The 25582-nt window shown below is 40.2% G+C and overlaps 1 long non-coding RNA gene and 2 pseudogenes across 1 annotated transcript; 2 read left to right on the plus strand and 1 right to left on the minus strand.

Moving 5' to 3' along the window:
* Positions 1-7137: 7137 nt before the first annotated feature.
* Positions 7138-7695, minus strand: LOC149165072 (polyadenylate-binding protein RBP45 pseudogene; annotated as a pseudogene).
* A 13480-nt stretch (positions 7696-21175) lies between these two features.
* On the plus strand, positions 21176-24645 carry LOC149165073 (pentatricopeptide repeat-containing protein At2g33680 pseudogene; annotated as a pseudogene).
* Positions 24646-24656: 11 nt separating this feature from the next.
* Positions 24657-25280, plus strand: LOC149165074 (uncharacterized). The gene is made up of 2 exons (XR_016260297.1): positions 24657-24846; positions 24973-25280. It is a non-coding gene; the product is annotated as an uncharacterized LOC149165074 (long non-coding RNA).
* The last annotated feature ends 302 nt before the right edge of the window (positions 25281-25582 follow it).

The following is a 25582-nucleotide window of genomic DNA, read 5'->3' on the forward strand; positions in this document are numbered from 1 at the left end:
GGACACTGGAAAATGGTGCGAGTTCCATAAGAGCTCCACTCACAACACAAGTGAGTGTCGGGCCAAGCAGTCACTGGTGGCTGAGCTAAAGGTTTCAGAATCAGATGCATGTTCCGACTCTGAGTCAGAACCCGATAAGGGGTATGAAAAAGGGAAGCAGATCATTGATGTGGATCCCAGCGCCACTGTTGCTACTGCAAAGATCCAGAAAAATGAACCCGAAGATCCAGAGGAGGAGGAGCGTCTCTTCCACTCCCAGATGTGGGTAAAGGGCTCCCCGATACAGTTCATTGTTGATAGCGGGAGTCAAAAGAACCTCATTTCGGTAGAGGTCGTGAAGCGGTTGGGCTTACCGACCACAGCACATCCACAACCATACACCATTGGGTGGCTTCACCAAGGGCGAGATCTTCGCGTGAGCCAGCAGTGTCGCCTTCCATACAACATCAAGCCCTTCACGGATGAGGTATTGTGTGACATTGCTCCCCTTGAAGTTTGTGATGTATTACTAGGACAACCATACTTGTGGAAGCGACATGCTGTGTATGAATCAAGGCCCCGTGCTGTTATTATTACATTGGGAAATAAGTTGTTCAGGATACCAGAGGTAGCACCACCTGCTGCCATCTCTTTGATTATTGCAAAACAATGCAGTAAGATCATTTCAAAAACCAGGAAATTTGTTTTCCTGATGATACGCCCTCAAGGGAAGAAGAAGACAGTGGCCGCGGCCTCCAAACGGGGTCCCTCTGCACGGCAGCTACAGATGGACAAGATTGTGGAGGAGTACGAAGACATCTTCACCTCCCCGGCAGGGGTTCCTCTGCACTGTCAAGTCAAGCACTCCATCGATCTGACCCCAGGTGCGCCGCTACCCAATGGACCAATTTATCGGCGCTCCGTTCTGGAGAACAATGAAATCAAGAGGCAGATTCAGGAGCTCCTGCAGAAAGGTCACATCCGTCCGAGTTCTTCACCCTGTGGGAGCCCGATAGTGTTGGTACAGAAGAAGGATGGGACGTGGAGACTCTGTATTGACTATCGGGCACTGAACAAGATCACTATCCGTAATAGGTACCCGATCCCGCGGATTGATGACCTCCTAGACCAACTAAAGGGGGCGAAATATTTCAGCAAGATCGATCTCAAGTCAGGATATCACCAGGTACCAATTGAACCCTCAGATGTGTGGAAGACTGCCTTCAAATCCAAGGAGGGCCTCTTCGAATGGTTGGTCATGCCTTTCGGATTGACGAATGCTCCTGCAACCTTTATGAGGCTAATGGATGACATCTTGCGGCCATTCACCAACTCCTTTGTAGTAGTATACTTGGATGACATTCTGATCTTCAGCCAGAGTTGGGAAGAGCACCTCCACCACATCCGACAGGTTCTCCAAACACTGCGGCAACACAAGCTATGTGCCAATTTGGAGAAATGCACTTTTGGCATGACCGAGGTTCAGTATCTGGGATACATCATTGAAGAACAGGGGGTGCATGTCGATCCAGCCAAGGTCCAAGTCATTCGGGATTGGCCCTCTCCAACCACTCTAACAGAGCTCCGCAGCTTTCTAGGTCTTGCCAACTTCTACCGCAGGTTTGTGTTGGGATTTTCTCATATTTCTTGGCCCTTGAGTCAAGTCACCAAGGGCGGGGCGAAAGCAAAATTCTTTTGGTCTGAATCTCAACAGAAGGCATTCAGGGAGTTGAAGGATCGCCTCTGCACGGCACCAGTGCTCGCGTTACCAGATTTACAACAACCATTTGAGGTCGAGACAGATGCCTCTGACTATGCTATTGGGGCAGTCCTTACTCAACATGGACATCCAGTGGCATATCACAGTGAAACACTTTCAGACACAGTCCGGAAGTACCCCACTTATGATAAAGAGATGTATTCCATTGTACAGGCCTGCCGACAATGGAAGCATTACATTTTGGGGAAGGAAACGGTCATCCACACAGACCACCGACCTCTGCAGTTCATACAGACCCAAGGGAAATTGCAGAATGATCGCCATCATAAGTGGTCTACATACCTGCAACAGTTTCACTTGAATATCAAGTATAAAAAGGGCAGCACCAATAATGTTGCAGATTGCCTCAGTCGACCACCGATCATGGCGCTAACCACCGTGCTCAACTCTTGCAGGCACGATACTTCTAATTGGCCACTTCTCTACAAAAGCGACCCAGAATTCGGCCACACATACCAGACACTCTTGGAGGATCGGTAGGTTGTAGATTTTCACCTCCAGGATGCCCTATTATGCCACCTCGGTCACCTTTGTGTTCCTTCAAGCGAGCGTGCCAAGATGATTTGGGAAGCACACTATAGTCGGGCTGCTGGGCATTTCGAGGTCGAGAAAACAGTGACAGTACTGCAAAACTATTTCTATTGGCCGAATCTTCGACAAGATGTTGGGAAGTACATTCGATCATGTACTGCCTGTGCCATTGCCAAACCGACCATTAAGAAGCAAGGCCTCTATACCCCGTTGCCTACCCCTAGTCGACCTTGGGAATCCATCTCCATGGATTACATGTCAGGGCTTCCTTCCACTAAGCATGGAAATGACTGTGTTTTTGTGGTCGTCGACAGGTTCTCAAAGATGGCCATTATGATGGCCTGCAAGAAGAATATCACAGCAGAAGCCACTGCTAAACTCTTATTTGAACGAGTGTGGGTGCACTTTGGGATCCCACAGTCTATCATCTCAGATCGGGACAGTCGGTTTCTCAGCACCTTTTGGTCCAGTCTCTGGTCAATGCTGGACACCAAACTCACGAAGTCCACAGCCTTCCATCCTCAAACTGATGGCCAGACAGAGGTTGTCAATAGGATGATTGTGCACATTCTGCGCATGTATAACTCAAAGCATCCACGCACATGGGACGAGAGCCTCCCCTACGTTCAGCACAGCTACAACCGAGCTCTTCACAGCTCCACTGGCCATAGCCCTTTTCAGGTGGGTTTGGGATTCCAGCCACTATGCCCCATTGATGTGGCCATGCCACTTGCAGCTACTCACATGAATTCAGCTCATGTCCAGTCCGAAACAGATAAGGCCACCAGCTTCATTGAGCGCATCCAACATATTCGCCAGCAGGTCCATGACATTCTTGAGAAATCAAATGCCAAGTACAAGCAGCGACATGATCAACAACGGGTGCCACACAAGTTTCAGGTGGGCGACAAAGTCTGGTTGCATTTGCAAAAGGAACGCCTTACTGGAGCCTATCAGAAATTGAGACCACTCCGATATGGTCCTTACACCATTACTAAGGCTATGGGAGACAATGCATTTGAGCTCAGCATTCCCCCATTCCTTGGCCTGCACCCAGTATTTAATGTGGACCGCCTTCGGCCATACTTTCCACCATTGCTAGACACATCCGACATTGCAGAACAGCTCAAACCCACAGAATTAAATCCAGATTGCATGGAACAAGCTGCAACTAATCGGATCATGGACACACAGATCAAGAACACTCGCCAACAGAATATCCAACTGTATCGAGTTGTCAAAGCGGGCCAACTCCTTCAGCAGGGCAGGTGGCTCACCAGGGAACAAGTTCAGCAGAAGTTTCCTCATCTCATGGAGGAGCTCAACGCAATGGGGACCATTGCTTCCTAAGGGGGGAGGAATGATCCAGGTGGATATTGGTGGCCACCTGCCAAGTCCACCTGGACCCCCACCATTGTCTTTCTCAGCATTTTTAGTTTCCTTAATTGTAGCACAACTTACTATTTTTAGCAGTTTTTCGGGTCCTGAACTTCCGGAGCCGTTTTGAGGCCCTAAACGACGTTTTTTGGGGAATCCAAGGGCAACACGAGTCCATGGAATGGACTGGTGTTTCCTGTTCCAATAATGATAGTGCTCGGATAGATCTTTCTAATGAGCTATTGTACGCGTCAAACGGAGATCATATGCCAAAGTTACGACCCCGGGAAGTTGATGTACCAACTTACCCCCAAACGGGGCCCACAATTTGGCGTTTCATCTCCTAGGGTTAGGTTTTGGAATGTTAGGGGTTTTTCCATTGTTTCTCAACAATAAATAGGCCTTCGAGCCTCATTGTAACACAGTTCAGAGGCATGTAGCCATCACATCTCTTCTCAGAGATAAGCTACCATCGCCCTAGCTAGTTTATTGCCATTTCTGTTTGTAAGCATATTTCAGTATTTTCCATTAATGAAATGAAGTATTATTTCCGCTGCATCTTTGTGTATATGGTTATCTCTGTAATTTGTTGCGTTCCTGTTTAAATCCGGATCACCTGTCTAACGTATCATTCCTGAAAGACGGTTCTGATCCATCCCAACTAAGGAGAAGTCATGGGATTTGTGTGTAATGAGATGAAATATCAAGCGCGACCTGTCGTCGTTTCTTTGCTTCTGCTTCTCCCTCTCGGTACCCACCCTCTGATGGCAGTCCAACCAACAGGTATATTATCATTATCATTATATTAACTTGTAGCACTAGAAACTATGGATCGTTTAAAAAGCTATGGATAGTTGAAATTATGCAAGATACTTAAGGCCATGGATAGTTGAAAATTGAAATTATGCAAGATACTTAGGGCCATGTAGCTGGCTTAGTTGAATTCTTGAAATTAATGCAAGCTATACTTGATTATCATTCACAATTTTATTGAAATTCTAGTTGATATTTATTTACAATTTTGATTTCAGGTGAGCTCTCTGATACCCAACTCACGGAGGTTCGTGGGGAAAATGGGTGTAAGTTGAAGTTAATGCAATTAGATAGTTAGGCCTGTGGCTAACCTAGTTGAATCCAATTGAAATTCTGGTTGAAGATAATGCATGGTAGTTAGGCCTGCTTAGTTCAATTCAATTGAAATTCTGTTGAAATTAATCCGAGAGATTCCCGCATTTGTTGTGGTAGAAAACAAAAGCTTGGCAGAGAGAGTTAATGAATTTCCTCATAAAGGTGCATACCTATGCCTAAGGATTCTCCATTCGCCATGGCAGACAACAAAAGCTTGGCGGATATAGTTAATGGATTTCCTCAGATAGATGCATTGGTGGTGGCGGAGGTTATGCTTAGTGTTGAAGCTTTTGAAAACTTGCATGGATTTCCTGGGAGCATAGTTTTCCTTGCCTTAGATTTCGATTCAATTCTAGAGTGGTTGTCGTTTTTTTGTTATGTCTTTCTGGTTCTGCTGGTTGGTCTTTGAATTCTGGAATCAGAGCTCCTAGGACTTAGTTTTATGTACCAAGGATGATTGTATCTCTATGTGTTTACTAAATGCAAATTATAGGTCTTTCAAGAGTGATAACATTTGAAGCAAAAATTCAATTTCCTAGCACCGCTTGTATTTTGATATGAAGTCTTTGTTTATATTGGGCCAACACAAACATGAAATGTTTTTAGTTGTAGGCATGTTCTTCTTATACATTTCAGTTGCAAGCTTCTACTAACTCTGTTGATTAAATAAATGACATTATATATTCAAATAAGATTGACATCAAGTAGTAAAAAGAGGTTTGTCTTATGGAATTTAATCTATATACTAAACATGAGATCTATTTTTTAATCCATATTTTTTTTGGTAATTTTGTTGGTGAAAAACGATGAAGTGTAAATTCCTTTTGTTTTAACATTTCTTTAAGGTTTGGTATTTATTGGTACACGTTTTTCATTCATATTAACCTTAAATAGATCATCACATTTAAACATTTCAATTCCAATTCATATTTATTTCTTTATTTGTTGAGTTTTCATGATGAGCAATTGGTGCTCTATGGTGAGACCAAGTGTCCTTACGGATGGCGTATATGCACTTTTATGATTCTTACGCTGTGTAATTATAGGTTGACTTAACAACCATTACTATCGTTGAGAATTCAATAAGTACTAATGTGAAGAGATGTGAAAAGATAAAGGAAGCTAAGAATGTTCACACTTTTGAAAAGGAAATCCAATAATTCAGAAGGTAGAGCCTAGCTGGAAGAAAGATTGGGAAGCTGAACATACTATTGAAGAGTTCAAATATATGCCCAATCAAATCCATTGTTTGAAGGAAAAACCAATACAGGAATGAGCAACTGTCAAAACTCCTAAATACTCATTTTATAATTGTTTAGTGTTTATTGGCAATACGGCAGGGACTACCACTACGCAGTTGCTCTTATTTGCATATAGTCTTAAAAAATTGCTCTTATTTGCATATAGTCTTAAAAAATATTTAGATATAGTTATAATTTAGCATAAACAAATTCTAAGAACATAGGCAAATTTGTATGGTAAATTTCTGTGATAAAAAATAGTAATAGGAACATACTAGGGGAGGGCCGCCATTACCTGTGCGCCCTCCCCGCCACGTCGCAAAACCACGTGTCAATCAACATGGATCTGGTACGACACCTATCCACCGTGGAGCTCCACGTGCTGGGCATCGTGTCATCACATAAAACTTTGTGTCCGCGCCATTTCTTTCGTTTGTTTGGGGTCATTGTTGCGATGTTCCATTTTCCCTTTGTCTTTCTGCTCGGGGCCAGTTGTTGGTCGAAGCACCCCGCCGAAGATGGCGCGGGACAACCCCAGAACCTGCGTGCTTCGTCTGGTATGCAGGTTTTGTTGCGAGCGTTTGTTCAAGGTTTAGGGTTTGTGGTTGGAACATCGCTTCTACTTTTCTTGTGGTTTTCCGCCTGGATTTCTTGGTCATTCTGGACTGCTAGTTGCTTAGGGTTTCTCTGGTGGTGGTCTTATTCGCAGTTTTTGTTGTTTGGGGAGGAGCCTGTTGCAGTTTTACCGAGCTCGAGGTAATTGTTTAATTTGCTATTTTGTGCAGGTTTTTTTGTTGGTTTTCTGTTGTCTAATGGCTTTTTCTTCTCGTTGTACGTGTGGAAAAGGTCATTGCAAGTGTGGAGGTGGTTTGGCGAGCTCCGGGGAAGGCCGACAACTGTCACTGGTAGGATTTTAATCCTACCAGCAATTTCTCTATGTTTTTCAACACAAACAACTCTGTTTGGATATTTTGTAAACTTTCTATGGTAGGTTTTGAGGGTTTAGGGTTTTTGTGGATATTTTGATGTTGTTTGTGGCTTTCAATGATGGTATTTGTGAATTTTCGCTGTTTTCGCTGTTATTTTCGTTGTTTTCGTAGTCTATTTTGTTATGGTAGGACCTATTCGCATAGGCCTAGAGGAACAGAGCATTCCATTCATCTCTGTTATAGCCCGAACCTGCTCATTCCCATCCCCAAATGTTACAAACCCATATCCTTTTGAACGGCCTGTAATGTTATCAGTAATAACCTTTGCCCCTTTTACAGATTGGTATACAGCTCTGAAGGTCTCTTGTAGCAACTCGTCTGTGTCACCAGATGCCAAATCTCCCACGAATATAGTAAAATCTTCCGAACGCTTTTCTGTACCGCTATTTGTTGCCCAATTTAACCTGTAAAATTGTTCAGCCCTGGGCATCTGTATACCATTGTAATTTTGGAGAGCCATCTGGGCCGCCTGGCTCGCAAACTCCAAGAAGCCATAACCCTCTGATTGCCCAGTCTGCTTATTGCGAATAATCTTAATGGAATGAAGGTCCTGGGCAGAAGCTAAACATCGGTGCAGATAATTCTCATCCATCCAATGCTGCAAACCGCCGAACCAGAGGGTCCTGATCTCCCCGGCGGAGCTCTCTTGTTGCGGGGATTGCCGCACCATAACCTGAGGTCGAGGTTGGGGTTGGGGTGGCTGGGGCCAAAACCCAAATACAGTAACGCGCGCTCCAGTAAATCAATGGCAGCGCGATGGGTATGATAAAATTGTATTAAGGCTGGGGAAATTTTGAACCAGAACCTGCCCCGAGCAGAAAGACAAAGGGAAAATGGAACATCGCAACAATGACCCCAAACAAACAGAGGAAACCCTCTTGATATGTATTATCATCCAATATAAGATATTAATATTTGGTAGTCCATCGTAATGCCAAAATTGGTTGAAAATTTGAGTTCATTATGGAAGAGGAAGGGATAATAATTGTTACATGTATCCATATTTGACTTTGAAGATTGAATTTCCCCATCCCCTTTAAGCCTTAGATTGAATATCCTAAGGAGTGCATCCACCTAGGATTAAGAATAATTTTGAAAGGGGAGGCAGTTGACTGACTTGGACATTATTTAGACTGGCAAGCATAGTTTTTTGTTCTTATTTGTTGATGCTTGTCTGGCCTGTTGAAACTGCAAGTTAAGCCTTGCATGTATGTTATGCTGATAGACATGATTATTTTTTCAAAATTTATGATTCATTAGAAGCTGGAAATTACTGCTTAGTTCTGTGAGAAAGAAGCTTATGATGGATATTGTCTCATAGTTGTCTTAAATGGGACGAGATGGGAAAATTAAAGCAGAAATACCAATATTTATTTTATGTTTTCAATACTCATTCTTGTACCGTAAGCACAGATGTTCATGGAAAGGGATCTTCAGGATGATGATAAATTATTTTGGCTTGGCACCATTCAGTTCTTTCACAGATGGGTGAAATTTCATTTGCCCCACCCATGAATGGTTGCGGTTGTGTTTGCTTGCGAATGAAGGATATCCATAGTCCTTTTCTGCTGACGTTTGACTTGCATTAGAGTACTTTGGTAATTGAGTACGAGCTTCCACAGGTGTGGTTGCTCATTTTCAAGGCCTCATTGACCAACTTTATAAAATTTTACTTAGAAAACACTCAATTGTTATTAGTACATTATTTGTTATTTTTAGTTAAGTTTTCTCTATTATAGTGCTATGTACCTTCAGAAGTATATGGGAATGGAGTGTCGAATATGTTATTTTATTGTAATAATGAGATGTTGGAACTATCTTTCTAATGGCTTGTTATGTGTTACATTTAATAAGGTTGTGTCCATGTAACAACAGTGGTGAGTTATGCTTGCTAAGTCATGAATCAACTCTAACTCAGATCAACATCAAAGCAATTTTCTTTTTTTGAAGGAATGTTGCAGATATAGTTGGTCATTTTCAAGGCCTCATTGACCACCTTTATAAGATTTTACTTGGAAAATGGTCATAAATGTTATTGGTACATTATTCGTTATTTTGAGTAAAGTTTGCTCTTTTCTAGTGCTGTATATCTTTAGAAGTATATGGGAATGGTGTATTGAATCTGTTATTTTATTGTTATGGCCTGTTATGTGTTGCATTTCATAAGGTTGTGTCCATGACTCCATCTAATAGGAATTGTGAGTGAATCATGAATCAACTCTGATTCAGATCAACATCAAAGCAATTTTCTTTTTTGGAGTGAATGCTGCATATGCAACGCTGTCAAAATTGACCAACAACTTATTTTCCAGTGCTCTATTCCTGCTCTGATTCAAACCTCGATTATTAACATGGAAATTCCCTGTCTCAACACTTTAAGCCTTAGATTGAATATCCTAAGGAGTGCATCCACCTAGGATTAAGAATAATTTAGAAACTCTAGGTCATAGTGGCTAGGGGGAATACCTTAAAAACCATCCTTTCCATCAACCTAACTAATTTGACCACGAGGAAATAACAAAAAAATAATTTATATTGTTATCACCCATTTATAACTTAAGACGAATCAATTCAATATTAGTAATTAATGGTTTGTTCCCCATGACATTATCATTCCAAATCTAGATATCTTTGTTGTTTCCTGGAATCCATGCCCTTGGAGTGAGTTACATGTGTACCATCTCTTAGAAACTTCCAGATATGGGAACCTCTTTAATTTTCCTCCATATTGGTAATATGTCTTTTGTTGCTCTCCTTGAAATATTTTTTCAATGGTAGCCACCGCAATTGAAATTTTTGTGTCTTGTTTATTTTTGGGGATGAGAAGATGATTAAATGATGCCAGTTTTACTCAACTGTTGCAGTTTGTAGCCACCTCAATTGAAATTTTTGTGTCCTGTTTTTTGTGGGGTTAAGAAGAGCTTTGGGTTTAGGTATGGTTATTGGTCAGAAATGCATAGGAGGATGATTAAACTTCATTTGCTTAAGGATTTAGGTTATTCTCATATTTATAGCAATTATATTTACAACAATTATATTGAGATGGGGTGTTGTTATTTTAGTGTTCTATGTTTGGACATGGAACTAGGATTTTGAATATCTGAATTTAAATTTGAAGGTTTTTTCCTACTCTACTTAATAATGAGTGCTCTCAAAAACTTATTATGAGATAAGACTGTCTGGTCATGTGATTTTTGTATTTAGCCTTTTTCATATGCAACTTGATAATGAGTGCTCTCAATTTCTCAAGTGTCCCCTCAATGAATAAAATTATCAGTGGCTTTTTGACATTTAATAAAACTTATTATGAGGTAGATTTCCTCCTCATTTGAGACTGTTTGGTCATTTGATTTTTGTATTTAGCCATTTTCCTAAGCCTTTGGCCATTATCTCTTGTCCAGAGTTGGAATGGAATGTTATTATTGAATTCCCAAACATCGCAGCAATGACCCCAAACAAACGGAGGAAATGGCACGGACACAAAATTTTATGTGATGACACGATGCCCAACACGTGGACCTCCACGGTGGACAGGTGTCGTACCGGATCCATGCGCTTTGACACACAGAATAACTTATAGAAATAGTTTTATCATAATTAATATTTTACAGAAAGACATATTCCATTGAAAATTTCTTTTCAACACACAGTTAGGTTGCCACAAGAAATCACTACTAGGTTGTAAGCCAAAATGTTTCTGTGACAAGAAAAAGATACAATCTAGTGTTGTAAGCCAAAATGTTTTTGTGACAAGAAAAAGATACAATCTAGTGTTGTAAGCCAAAATGTTTTTGTGCCAAGAAAAAGATACAATCCATCCAAAATCCACATCATAATGTGGTTAGAACCAAAAACATATGACACCCCTATTCTTTATGGCCCTGAGAATCTTGAGTGCCAAAACTCCCCGAGTTACCTTCTTGAGCCAGGTAAGTTGGTCTACCAGTCAAGGGCTGATTAGGAAATGGTTGATTGCTGCCATATGATTGATTCCAATTTGCAGCATCCAACCATGGAGGTACTGAGTACCCATAACTCACATTTGCACTACTGACCCCAGCATTAAGTGGAGGTGTGTAATGAGCATACAGAGAATTGACACCAACTCTGGTAGGAACAAGGCAAGTGGGTAAACCCTCAGTTTGATAGTGGGGCACTTGAATGTTTATGAGATCTTGGAATAATGGTGTATTATCTGCAATGGAGTCCAATGAGTTTGAAATAATCCTGGTTTCATCAGCTACTATTGTATCGTTGATCATCACTTGTTCCTTTTCAAGCATTTGTTGTGCCTTTCGTTTTTCCTTTTCCTGTCTTGCCATTTGCTTTTGTTGGTCCTTAACTTGCCTTGCTTTATCTCTTTCAATCCTTTCATCTGCTCGACATTGTGCTGCAACAATCCTTGCTGCCTTCTTCTCCTTGACTAGATCCTTCTTTTTCTGTTTTAATTCTTGCATTTCAAATTTCTTTTTTTCAGACTCAACTAACAGGTTTATATAGTCCTCTGAGTTGAGTAACTGTGAGCTTCAGCCCAGACGAAGACTACCCGGTGCACCTTGCTTTTTTTTCATTGATACTCTCTCTACTGGTAGCTTTAGGAACTGTCCAAGTGTCTTCTCCACCCCTCCCACCTGCATGTCATTGCTTGGTACTTCCCTTTCAGTATCTGTTGGAACTGATTGAACTATATCATTATCTTCATTTGATTCTTCATTATGTCCTTCATCTTCTTCCATTGATCTATTGTCCACAAAAAAATGAACAATTTCACTGTTCAATTCTGTTGGTTGTGAGGGCATGTTCATGCTTTCTTCATTGGTTGCTGAGACACTATGTGCATTCATATTGATCATTGCTTCTGCTAGCCATGAAGGTGGGGTTACTTGGCTTAGCAATGTCAATTAGTCATTGTCAACTGCATGTTCAACAATATCATTAACAATATCAGCAACATGAATTTCATGTTCTTGAGTTGGTGGAACGATCTCCATGTTACTGCGAATTTGTTCCTTGTTGTATTGTGTTTCACATACAGTTTCATCATCTTCAGCATATAAGTGTCCTTGAGATAGGGAAATCATATTACCAGCTGCAACAACATCATCTTGGTCATCTACTTCTTGCACTTCAACACCTGTTTGGGCATTCCCTTCTTCCTGATCATCCACATGAAACGCTTGGCTACAACTAGTATCATGCATAAGAGCATCATAGTTCAGTGGCCAGATTCTTGTCCTCCTAAAGCAAGCCTTGATATTTGATGGTGTCAAAGCCCTTTTAAAAGCTTTTCTTGCAAGCTCTGCTAGCTCAAACCTTTTCACCTCAACCCCTGGATTCTTTGCCATCCATGCAACGCGCTCCGACCTGAAATAGTTCTTGAAAGGGCCAAACACACTAACATCAAGGGGTTGCAGTCTGTGAGTGGTATGAGCTGGCAATGTCAACATGTCGATGCCTAAATTGTTTGCTTCCTCAATTGTTTGTATAGCCATGTGACTCCCATGGCCATCTAATATCAAAAGGTGTCTGTTATTAGGTGAGACGCCACCTGGTACCGATGCAACAAAGTGAAAAAGCCAACTTAGAAACAGTTCTTTAGTCATCCATGCATGGGGATGTGCAGCCATGCATGTACTTGGTTCACAGTTCTGTATATAGTTTTTCAGTTGATTTTTACCTTTGAATAGATAAAATCTTGGGATTGAAGTACCAATTGCATTGACACAACATAACATAGTTCTCCACTCCCTACTCTTGGGCAAAATCTTTGGCACATTTCAGCTCCCTCTCTTGGCAATTACCCACATGCCACAATTCCTCCCTGCTTGTAAACTTGTTTCATCACAGTTCCATATATGGTCTGCTCCATAAGAATGTTTATCGTACGCACTAGAAAGTGTGTCATAGAACTTTTCCACAACTGCAGGGCGCAAATTTAATGCTCTGTATCTGTCAAGGCCCTCAACAGTACACAATACAAGTTCTGGATGCCTTTTTTTAAACCCAAACCACCATGATTTACCAAAAAACCCATCTTTGAATGGGTTTGGCCTCCCTTGACAGATTTGAGCAACTGTTGATTTGAGTTGTATCAACTCTAGCCCATGTCCCAGTTGGGCCATCTCTTTACACCACTCAACCACCTCGGCCTCCTCCTCCTCAGTTATAACTGTAAGAGGCCCTCTACGTTTTGTATGAGTCAGTCCATTTATCCAATAATGTATTGATGAGGGAGGAATACCATGCTTTTTTGTAGATGCCCGAACTAAGTATCCATTAAACTCTATGTCGTCAATTGCAACTAACATTTGTTCTTTTGTCCATCCTCTTATAGCACTGATCTTTTTAGTTGAGCTTGCCCCTTGGACTGTTGTTGATGGTGGTTCTGTGGCTGATGGTGAGTTAACATCAGCTGCTGTCACATGGTCATCCTCAATAATGTTCCCTGGTGCATTATTGGCATTGACATCAGCTGGCCTGTCATCATCAGACGATGTGCATCGCAGCTGCGCATCCCTTGTCACTCTCCTGCCACTTCTCCTTGTACGAGCAGAGTAACTTCCTTTTGCCATAGATGCAACAACCTGTAAAATTATTGCATGCATTTAGACATTAGAATATTTGTAAATTATGCTTTATTACTTCTACAAAAATATTTTTCCTTTATTATAGGAAATTATCAACATGTATGTTACAGGAAATCGAATTGCATTACTTCGTAGTCTCTCATTGCAAATTACTTCGTAGTCTCTCAATTGCCTGTCTGTTCATCAATTTAGCAACTTTTATATGGATTCAAGTAGGATTCTATGATAGTTGTTTCAAATATCATTTTCCATTTTTTTTGCTGTTTGGCATTGCTAAAAATGTCTCAGTACTACAACTTCTTCATTGCAGTCCATGGCCACCATCCCAGGCATAAATTCTATGTTGGGAACAACTTGCAGTTGTGATCAGCCTTGTGGTCTCTCAATTGCCTGCCTATTCATCAGTTTAACAACTTTTATATGGATTCAAGTAGGATTCTATGATAGTTGTTTCAAATATCATTTTCCATTTTTTTTTCTTTTTGGCATTGTCAAAAATGTCTCAGTACTGTAACTTCTCCATTACAGTCCATGGCCACCATTCCAGGCATAAATTCTATGTTGGGAACAACTTGCAGCTGTGATCAGCCTTGTGGTCTCTCAATTGCCTGCCTGTTCATCAATTTAGCAACTTTTATATGACCAATGACACAACTATGAAATTGTACATCCAATTTCAAAAGATTCTCTTTCTCAAGCTGTTGAAGTTTGGATATGGGAGCACCAGAAGTGATAAATCATATTAATACTGCACATCAATATGAATTCACATTTTCTAGCCTTCGATTTAATGCAAATCCTCTTTTGGTAGGGAACTTATCGAACATTTCAATATTCTCGAGTACTCTGAATATTTAGTATTTTTTTCGTTCACACTGGATTTTTCCATGTATTCATCTGTTTTCATAATGAGAGTAAATGTTTCACTTTCAGAGGGCAGTGTCAATATTTTGCAAATGTCATTCCAAGTAAATCCATAGTTCATCAATTTAGCAACTTTTATATGGATTCAAGTAGGATTCTATGATAGTTGTTTCAAATACCATTTTCCATTTTTTTTGCTGTTTGGCATTGCCAAAAATGTCTCAGTACTGCAACTTCTCCATTGCAGTCCATGGCCACCATTCCAGGCATAAATTCTATGTTGGGAACAATTTGCAGCTGTGATAAGCCTTGTGGTCTCTCAATTTCCTGCCTATTCATCAGTTTAGCAACTTTTATATGGATTCAAGTAGGATTCTATGATAGTTGTTTCAAATATCATTTTCCATTTTTTTTGCTTTTTGGCATTGCCAAAAATGTCTCAGTACTGCAACTTCTCCATTGCAGTCCATGGCCACCATTCCAGGCATAAATTCTATGTTGGGAACAACTTGCAGCTGTGATCAGCCTTGTGGTCTCTCATTTGCCTGCCTGTTCATCAATTTAGCAACTTTTATATGACCAATGACACAACTATGAAATTCTACATCCAATTTCAAAAGATTCTCTTTCTCAAGCTGTTGAAGTTTGGATATGGGAGCACCAGAAGTGATAAATCATATTAATATTGCACATCAATATGAATTCACATTTTCTAGCCTTTGATTTAATGCAAATCCTCTTTCCGCAGGGAACTTATCGAGCATTTCAATATTCTCGAGTTACTCTGAATATTTAGTATTTTTTTCGTTCACACTGGATTTTTCCATGTATTCATTTGTTTTCATAATGAGAGTAAATGTTTCACTTTCATAGGGCAGTGTCAAAATTTTGCAAATGTCATTCCAAGTAAATCCATAGTTTATCAATTTAGCAACTTTTATATGGATTCAAGTAGGATTCTATGATAGTTGTTTCAAATATCATTTTCCATTTTTTTTGCTGTTTAGCATTGCCAAAAATGTCTCAGTACTGTAACTTCTCCATTGCAGTCCATGGCCACCATTCCAGACATAAATTCTATGTTGGGAACAACTTGCAGCTGTGATCAGCTTTGGAATGGACTTATCAGTCATACAAAGTTTTAGGAAATTGAACTGAAAAAATTAAGTATGTTGAAGGCATTCATTTTTTTTATTTTAAGGAATGGTTTTAACTTTTATAAATAGCTGTATTTAGAACCTACTTTTTATTCAATGGCTGTTTGTGAAACCATCTAGGTATCCTTTTAGCAGTTATGGCCAGACAATCATGTAAGAACTCTGATAAATGAAAACAATGAAAACAGAACTGTAAGAACAATGACTTTCAATGGCTGTTTGTGAAACCATCCAGGTATCCTTTTAGCAGTTATGGCCAGACAGATCATGTCAGAACTCTGATAAATGAAAACAATGAAAACAGAACTGTAAGAACAATGACTTTCAATCGCTGTTTGTGAAACCATCCAGGTATCCTTCTAGCAGTTATGGCCGGACAGATCATGTAACAAATCTGATAAATGAAAACAATGAAAACATAACTGTAAGAAGAATGAGTTGTAATTCATATAACTAACCTGTATATATTGGCAACTGTTTTGTGATGTTGTCTTCAAGTCTACTGAATAGTTTGAAAGCATAAGGTGCAACTTCAACAGTGGGTGGACTTCTTTTATAGTTTTGGGCACTTGAATTTAATTGGTGGACATGGATGCACATGGATTGCAATGGCTTCATTTTGAATGTGTGGTCTGGATTTAATTTGATGTGATCTAATGGTTGGGAATTGGTTATTTGTTGATCCATGTGCTTTGATCTGTTTTAATGAGAAATAGAGTGAGTTGGGTGTCATTTATTGCAGTTATTGGGTCTGGGTGTCATTTATTGAACAAAGTGGGTTTAAATGTTATTGGGTTGGGTGTCATTTATTGAACATAGGGTGTTTAGTTGTTGAACAACACAGCAGTTATGGCTGACATACATTCCCTTTTGTTATGTGTAGGTAGGCATATTTATTTGGGATGCAAAGCTGCAGTTCTGATGAGTGGGGGTTGAAGTGACTGCTGCTTTGTACTTCTGGAATAGACCATTTTGGAAGCCTTTATGGTTTTAGCTGTTTTCTAGTTGGGTCAATATGGTTTGCAGTCTTAAGTAGTAAAATACTATTTATGGACAGTTGTGGGCCCAGTCAATGTATGGGGAAATTTTGGACATAAATTAATACTTATTTATACTTAATGTTATTTATTTTTGTTTAAATATTGGTTTCAAAAGTCTCAATTTATGGTAGTTTGGTGGGACCAGTACTATATCAATTACTGGTCCCTGCACAACATTAGGAATCTCTCCCCTATAATCATCTAATATAGTGTAGAATTTTTAGTAGGAAAAACATATCCATGTGCTTGGTTACAAGGCATCGCAAATTGTCGGTTCAAAAGAGAACATGTTCTTCATGTTGTCATAGAGAATTTGGTAGTTCTGCCGTTGAAAATTGCTTAATAGAGAATTCGGTAGTTATGCTGTGGAAAATTGCTTAATAGAGAATTCGGTAGTTAAGCTGTGGAAAATTGCTTAATACAGACATATTTGAACTCAGTAACATTGCCAGGCAATCGATTGAAGCTGTCCAAAGTACGAGGTAAGGTATTATGGTGGTTTGTTGAGGTATTATTTCTATAGGCGTATGCACATGTCTATTTTCGATATACTTAATATGTATATACGATAACTTGGAACAAATTAATTTATTTGAATGACTCTTGGTGCGTTCATGTATAAATCACTTTTTCACTGGATATATATATAGGACTGAGGTTTAATGGTGGTCACTTTACTAGAACACTGTTTTGGATCATTGTGGTTAGGTTAAGTATTTATTTGAAAAGTGTATTTTCATGTAAGACAAGTATACTTTTGAGACCATGGTGCGTAATTTTCTTTTTTAAATTATGGGACCACGGTCCTAAGGTCGATTTCGTAGGATGTTCAAAGTGCCTTATTTGCAATCCACTCAAAAAATTCAATCATGTGTTTGGTACTTTGTTGAAAAGTGATTGGTCTACATTTTACAAACTAGTACACCTGGAATGATAATGGCCAAGTCATCACTACATCCTTGAAGGATTAGGGTTGGGAAGTGGAGGGTGCATTGGCGACTAGGCCTTCTCCAAAAGGCTTAAGAGCAAATGCATTATAACATTCTTATTGATGACATAATATGTTATAAGGAAATCGTTGATAAATTAACTTCCCACCGATAGAAAACTCTAATAGATTTGTGGGGTACACTCCTTTTGTTGTATCTGAGGTCTGTAAACACTTTGTGCTCATGCATAGGTTGTAAGAAATGGGCTCGCCTGGTGGCACTTGCATTACGAAGTTTGCCAAATCTTGTGCACATGCATTCATCCATGGCCTCTTTTCATGGTAAGATGAACTTCCAAAAACTTATATTCCTTCGGTGTACCTTTGCACCTTTAGGGGCAATTACTGGTTTATATTTACTTAGGGAATCTCAGGATACACAGTGACAATGTTTCTAAATTATTGGCTTTGGAGCAAGGATTACTCATTGCTAGAAGAAGCAATTTTCAAAAATTGGTAATAGAGGGGGACTCAAAAACAATAATTTAGACAGTTAGAAAAATGCAATATGGCTCACATCCTTCTAAAGTCTCAAGCAATTGGAGACACCATGTCGGCTTAATAAGAGTAGCAAATATTTTGGAAGGAATCACAGATCCCATTCTATCTTATGTTAGGAGAAATGGAAACAAACTTGCAAATAAATTAGCTAATGAAGGGCTCACCTATAAAGTTGATACCTTGGACCAAAGTTAGACTCAAGACATTCTAGACCCTCTAAGATGTATATGCCAAGAGATTGAAAATGAGGATCTTGTCCCCCACAACAAGTACACGAGTGTGGAACTTGTGCCCTTGAGTTAATATGAATATGCTAAATCTAAAGGAAGGTTTATCTACACTCCCCAATTGGTGGCTCACATGCAATATTGGTTGAAGGAGGATTGCAAATAAAGAAAGGTATTGGAGTTATGGCTTATTATGGAGATTAGTGTGGGGGAGTCCCTGGAAATACAATCCAACCTATTGGCCGCCTACAACTTTATTATTAGTCTAATTATGGAGAGATGCTGAAATTATTACTTGGAAAGGAGAGGGAATGCAAGGCTACAAACTAATTGTTTAAATTGGCTTGTCGTTTGGTGGGAACAACAATATAGCAGGTTAATTGTGAGTTCTTTAGATCATTTCCGTCTCCTAAAACCCCTTCCTCTCTTGGTTTTGGGGAGCTTATCTTAGTGTTTCCTTACAATTAATCTTGAAAAGCTACAAGACTTTTTGTGGCCAACTCGGTGTGCATTTGTAGAAAGTTATCTCCCTTCCCATAAGATTCATTGTAGGCTATAGTCTAAAGGTGAATTTTTGTGGATGTGAGCTCATCAAATCCATGTTGGAGTTTCAGGTGCAACTGCGTTTTGTTATGGCGGCAATCTTTGTATCTTTTAGCTCATTCTTCTCTAGTTTTTTAGCACCATTTTCTACATTTAGGGTTTGATTAGTAGGTTGTTGGTTCTATTGTCAGTTCTTTGGTCTTTTTTTAATATTGGGAATAATTTTATTGTAATTATCTTACTCCCCACTCTGCTCTTGGTCTTCCCTTCTACTATCTATTGATTACGGTTTCTAAATAAAAACTTCTTTAATGGTTTGTCAACTCCTGGAGGTTCGTATCTCTCCCCTTATTTTCTTGGGTATTTCTCTTTCTCATGTTAACTTTTCCTCTAGTTTTGTTTTTCTTCATCCCTTCCCCTAAATTTGATCCCGCCACGCTAGATTCTAGAACTACTAATCTTAGCACTCCCCTTCCTATGGCTCAATGCAGAGTTTCCGTGAGAGGTAGAAGAAGGAGCGGGAGAAGAGCTACTCCCTCTATAAATCTCGATGCCCCTTGTCTGTCTTCCTCCCATCTTTGTGTCTAGATTGCAACTCACCACTTAAGGGATCGTTATATGGACATGATTCCTGAGATAGTTAGACACAATAGACCATCTCTGAGATGGAAGAGGAAGTTTGATTTGAACGCAGATTCATTCTTGATCAATAGGTAGTCAGGGATACTAGGTGTTGGATGCCCAAGATTGGCACTTCTACTTGATCTTGATAGATTACATACTCATAGGCAGTCAATCTCTACTAGCATATACAAATGACAGTGGGAAGAGTCCTCATTAAGAGATATGATACTCAGCAACAAACAATGGTCTACATTGCAAATATTTTGGATAAATTGGAGAAGTTGGATTACAAAGTCTCTATTTTACCTAAGGAAATCATAGGCATCACCTTTACCCCATTTGAGGAAGACAATGACTCAACCACCAATCTAGGTGGATTCTCCCATAAGATAACATGATCAGGGTACCATGCATTTTTGTTACAATTTTCTATAGTGGCAATGGTGTAGTTCTGACTGTTAATATTTGGTGATAAGTGTTTGTCAGTTATACTTTTAATTTCAATGATAAGTTTATACCCTAGGAAATATCCAATGTTAACATTTGAAGACTTTGTTATTGATCTGGTCTCCCATATAGCACACCAGTAGCTTTTGGACATCAATTATGTATCTCTTTTCCTGCAAAAATGTGACTACTTTACCTTACCAAGAAACCCCCCCCCCCCCCCCCCCCCCACACCCCCTTCTTTTTTTTAACAACGGTGAATCGATAACTTGTTGGAATCCCGACGAAGCTCTAGAATCACCCAAGATCAAACCTAGCAGCTGCCACTATAACATGAGGAATATACCCAACAGTCTAAAAACCAGATATACAATGACATAGTTGCCTTTAGTGTGACTTTTTGGACTTTCCAATGCCGGAATCCTGCGGAAAAATTTGCGCTAAAATCTTGATTTGTGTTATTTAAACTGTTTTTTTCACTGTGTATATGGATTTAGCACCCTGAAAAACCCCTAGAGCACTTGGATTGTGTAGGGATTACCCATCAAACTTGTGATTTCAATAAATTTCTACTAGATTTTAAAGAAATTATACCGAAAAAACCCACCAGAAAAGCTTCCAAAAAGTCAAACTAAAGACAACTTGTACTATGAATTAGTAAGAGCCGAGGTTAAGGGAGCCTACTCCTTGAGCCTTATTGCAAGAGACAAAGATGTCCCTGTGGGATTTGAAACCTAATAGAACCCTCAAACTACTATTATGATGCATGCAAGGTTAGTTTTCCTATCCTTTTCTTTTAGCCTCTAATGTTGGATGTAAAAATGATATGCCCACTAGTGAGATGATATCACCAAGATTGATGTCCCCGTGGGATTTGAAACCTAATAGAACCCTCAAACTATGATTACGATGCATGCAAGGTTAGTTTTCCTATCCTTTTCTTTTAGCTTTTAATGTTGGATGTAAAAATGATATGCCCACCAGTAGGATGATATCACCAAGATTATATGAAGCTCGATTGAACATAGAAACCCTTTAAGATTGTTTAATTCCCCAAAAATGACACCTATCCTCAACCCGTCCCTATAAAATTTGAACTGAACTTTTAACATGATAAAAACAAAACCCCACACAAATCAATTGGTCTACCCTCATCCGCCACTATTATTTTTGACTTTTTGCTTAACTCAAAGCTAAACCCAAAATCCAGGGCAGCCAAGAAAACACACAACAATGGAGAGCCAATGTCCGCTCTTCATCACGTGCATAAAATTTATGGAATCGCTGGAAACGCCAAGCGGTTGAAACCATTTTTCATCAGCACTTGGTTATCCTAAATCCTTATTTTATTTATGGTACCATTAATCTGCGTTACTGAATCAAGTCGAGTAATGTCAGGGGTTTCATTCATTACTGCCTTAAGGAACCCAGGCCTTCAACACGTTCGCATTTATTTCATCCCCCTGAAGCACAGTCCACACGTGGAGCACTACAAACATGTACTCTGCAGTTTATAGTTATCAACAAAAACACAAAAAACTAGTTACTCATGCACAATAGCTTGTGTGTCAGGGATGCTCCTGTATCACTTCCCAAAGATTGACGGCACACGGGGATCGATAGAACAACACCATGAGGAATGAGCTTTAGAAGTTGGAGATTTCAAGCTTTCATTGAGCAATATGGCAGAAGAAATAGGAACAGTCTCAGCACAAACGCCATTGCCATTGTATCAACAGAGTTGCCAAAGGTCGAACATCATACCGATAAGCATTGGCATCTCTCCAAAGCTACTACTGGAGGAGCAGGAGGCACTTATTTTCGTTTATTACGGGAGTCTTCTACCACAAATCGTCTACAGCAGGGGAAGCTTGTTCATGCCCACATGATTAAAACTGGATTCGAACCCGATACCTTTTTATTCAATTGCCTTGTTAACATGTATGCTAAATGCGGGAATATGGCGAATGCGTGCCAAGTTTTTGATAAAATGGCTACAAGGGATGCTGTTTCCTGGAATTCGATGATTGCAGGATATTTGATATGCGGGCATGCTGAGGAGGCACTCGGTTTATTCTGCGAAATGCAAAGGGAAGGAGTGTCTCCAACTCAGTCCACCTTTGCTAGTGTCCTTGTCGCGTGTGCCGACATGGGAGTTCTAGAATACAGTAAGGAGATCCATACCCAAATCATGAAATATGGTTTTCAAGTAGATGTTTGTGTGGACAATGGCCTTGTTAATACCTATGGTAGGTGTGGCAGTATTGAGGATGCGCGCCAGGTGTTTGACAAAATGCATGAACGAGATGATGTTTCATGGAGAGTTATGCTTACAGGGCATCTCCAGAATGGTCATGTTGAGAACGCCTTGAAGTTAATAAAGCAAATGCTAATGCTGGGCGTGGGTTTGGATGAATTCAACTTCTCCGGTGTCCTTAGTGCCTGCGCTAGTTTGGAATGTGGCAAACAGGGCAGGCAGTTTCATGCCGCGATCATTAAAGTTGGCTTCGAATCAGATGTATCTGTGGGAAATGCGCTTATAAGCATGTATGCCAAAAGTGAGAGTATGGAGAATGCGCGCCAGGTGTTTGATCGGTTGCATGGCCGAGATGTGGTGTCATGGAACACGATGATTGCAGGATATGCACAGAATGGGTATGCTGATGGTGCTGTCAAAGTCTTCTCGGAAATGCAACAAGCAGGTCTCAAACCGAACGAATCCACCATTGCCAGTTTTATCAGGTCATGTTCAGGCATAAATTCATTGGAAAAGGCTAAGCAAGTCCATGCACAAATAACGAAAATTGCATATGACCTGGGATTTTCAGCAGATAATGCCATATTGAGCATGTACGTTAAGTGTGGTAGCATAGACTATGCCAGGAATGTGTTTGAGAAAATGCCAAAGCAAAACTTAATCTCATGGAATGCCATGATTGCAGGATTTGCCCAGCATGGGTATGCAAATGAAGCTCTTTGTTATTTCAATGAAATGCAGATGGAAGGCATACAGGCAAATAATGTCACTCTTTCTAGTTTGCTTAACGTGTGCTCTAGCCCGGAATCTCTTGAGAAAGGCAAACAATTGCATTCCAATGTGGTAAAAGCTGGACTAGACACAAATATTTTGGTAGGCAATGCCCTTGTTGCCATGTATGCAAAATGCAAGGATATAGAGGATGCATGCAGACTGTTCATCGGAATGACTGAACGAGATGTTGCTTCATGGAATATGGCTATTGCAGGATATATACAAAATGGTTATTATAAGGATGCCTTGGTTCTATTTTGGGAAATGCAACAATCTGGAATGATCTTAAATCAGTTCACATTGGCCAATGTCCTGAGCGCATGTCTTGTTCCAGAAGACCTTGAAAAAGGCAAACAGGTTCATGCACACTTAATCAAATCAGGATTTGAGTTCGATGTTGCTTTAATCAATGCCCTAGTTACCATGTATATCAAATGTGGAAGCTTAGGAGAGGCATATGAACTTTTCAGAGAAATGCCTATCCGAGATGCAATTTCATGGAGTACAATGATTGCAGGATGTGCTCAGTATAGTTTCAGTGAAGTGGCCTTGAAGCTCTCTTGCCAAATGCATCTTGCAGATATGAAGATGAATCAGATGACCTTTGCCAGTGTTCTTAGGGCATGTGCCACCCTAGCGGCTCTTGAACAGGGAAAACAGTTTCATGCCCTAATCATTAAGAATGGATCAGATTCAGATATGTCTGTATGTAACGCGTTTGTTACCATGTATGCCAAATGTGCAAGTATAGAGGATTCATGCAGAGTGTTTGACAAAAGCGATAAAGAGGATGTGATTACATGGAATGCAATGATTGCAGGTTTAGCCCAGCATGGGCAGGGTAAACAAGCCGTTGAATTGTTTGAACAAATGCAATTAACGGGACTAAAGCCAAATCATCTCACCTACGTTGGTATTCTTTCTGCGTGCAGTCATGGAGGCCTGATAGAAAAAGGTCATTACTACTTTGATTCCATGGTTAGAGATCATGGCATCAGACCAAGAGAGGAGCATTATTCTTGCATGGTTGACCTTCTTGCTCGTGCTGGCCAGTTAGTCGATGCAGAGTCTTTTATTAACAAAATGCCATTTAAACCTGGTCCTCTGGTATGGCGAACCTTGCTAAGTGCTTGCAGAATCCACGGCAATGTAGAGTTGGGAAAACGTTCTGCAGAATGTCTCCTTAAGTTGGAACCACAAGACACAGCGACATACGTGTTGCTCTCAAATATCTATGCCTCTACTGGCAGATGGGATGAAAGAGCACATGTAAGGAAAATGATGAAAGATAGGAGGGTGAATAAGGAGCCAGGATGCAGCTGGATTCAGGTGAAGAACAGGATGCATACATTTCTAGCGGGAGACAGATCTCATCCCCAAACAGAGGAGATCTATGCAGAACTGGAGAGATTAAACAAGCAGTCAGAGGAAATAGGTTATGGGACTGACAAGAACCTTGTTCTACATGATATCACACAAGAGGAGATCTATGCAGAAGTGGAGAGATTAAACAAGCAGTCAGAGGAAATAGGTTATGGGACTGACAAGAACCTTGTTCGACATAATATCAAACACGAGCTATCCTTCCATAATCATAGTGAGAAACTTGCAATTTATTTTGGTCTCATCAGCACAATCTTAGGGACACTTATTTGGATAATAAAAAACCTTCGTGTGTGCAGTGACTTCCACACAACCATCAAGTTCATCTCCAAGATTGTTAGTCGGGAATTTGTTGTGCGAGATGCCCACCGCTTCCATCATTTTAATAACGGCATGTGTTCCTGTGGGGAATACTGGTAATGTTTTAGAGTAAGTGCGATTGGCAATCTGCATTCTTTTGTCCTGTGTCGAGACACAAAAGAATTGCATTCTATTCAGTTTACAGTGCATAGTGATGTTTGAAACTACTACTCTGCCTCCTGTTTTGTTTGCTAGGGTGATTAAGGAGCCAGGATACAGCTAGATTCAGGTGAAGGATAGGTTGCATACATTTCTAGCCGGAGACAGATCTCATCCCCAAATGGACGAGATCTATGCAGAGCTGGCTGGAAAATGATGAAAGTCAGGAGGATGAATAAGGAGCCAGGATGCAGCTGGATTCAGGCGAAGAGCAGGATGCATATATTTCTAGCAGGAGACGGATCTCATCCCCAAATAGAGGAGATCTATGTAGAGCTGGGGAGAGTAAACAAACAGTGAGAGGAAGTAGCTTATGGGACCGACAGGAACCTTGTTCGACGTGATATCACACTAGAGTCATCCTTTCATCATCATAGTGAGAAACTTGCAATTGCCTTTGGTCTCGTCAGCACAATCTCAGGGACCCCTATTTGGATAATAAAAAACCTTCGTGTGCCACACTGCCATCAAGTTCATCTCCAAGATTGTTAGTTGAAAATTTGTTGTGCGACATGCTGACTGCTTCCATCATTTCAATAATGGAACGTGTTCCTATGGGGTATACTAGTAATGTTTTAGAGTAAGTGTGTTATATACCTAGGGGGAATAATATGGGGTACCAAGGGAGGTACCCAAGGTAATAATG

Source organism: Pinus tabuliformis, chromosome 5_1 (genome assembly GCF_031772625.1).
Source record: "Pinus tabuliformis cultivar Carrire ecotype Pingquan chromosome 5_1, CPIR1, whole genome shotgun sequence".
NCBI lineage: Eukaryota > Viridiplantae > Streptophyta > Pinopsida > Pinales > Pinaceae > Pinus > Pinus tabuliformis.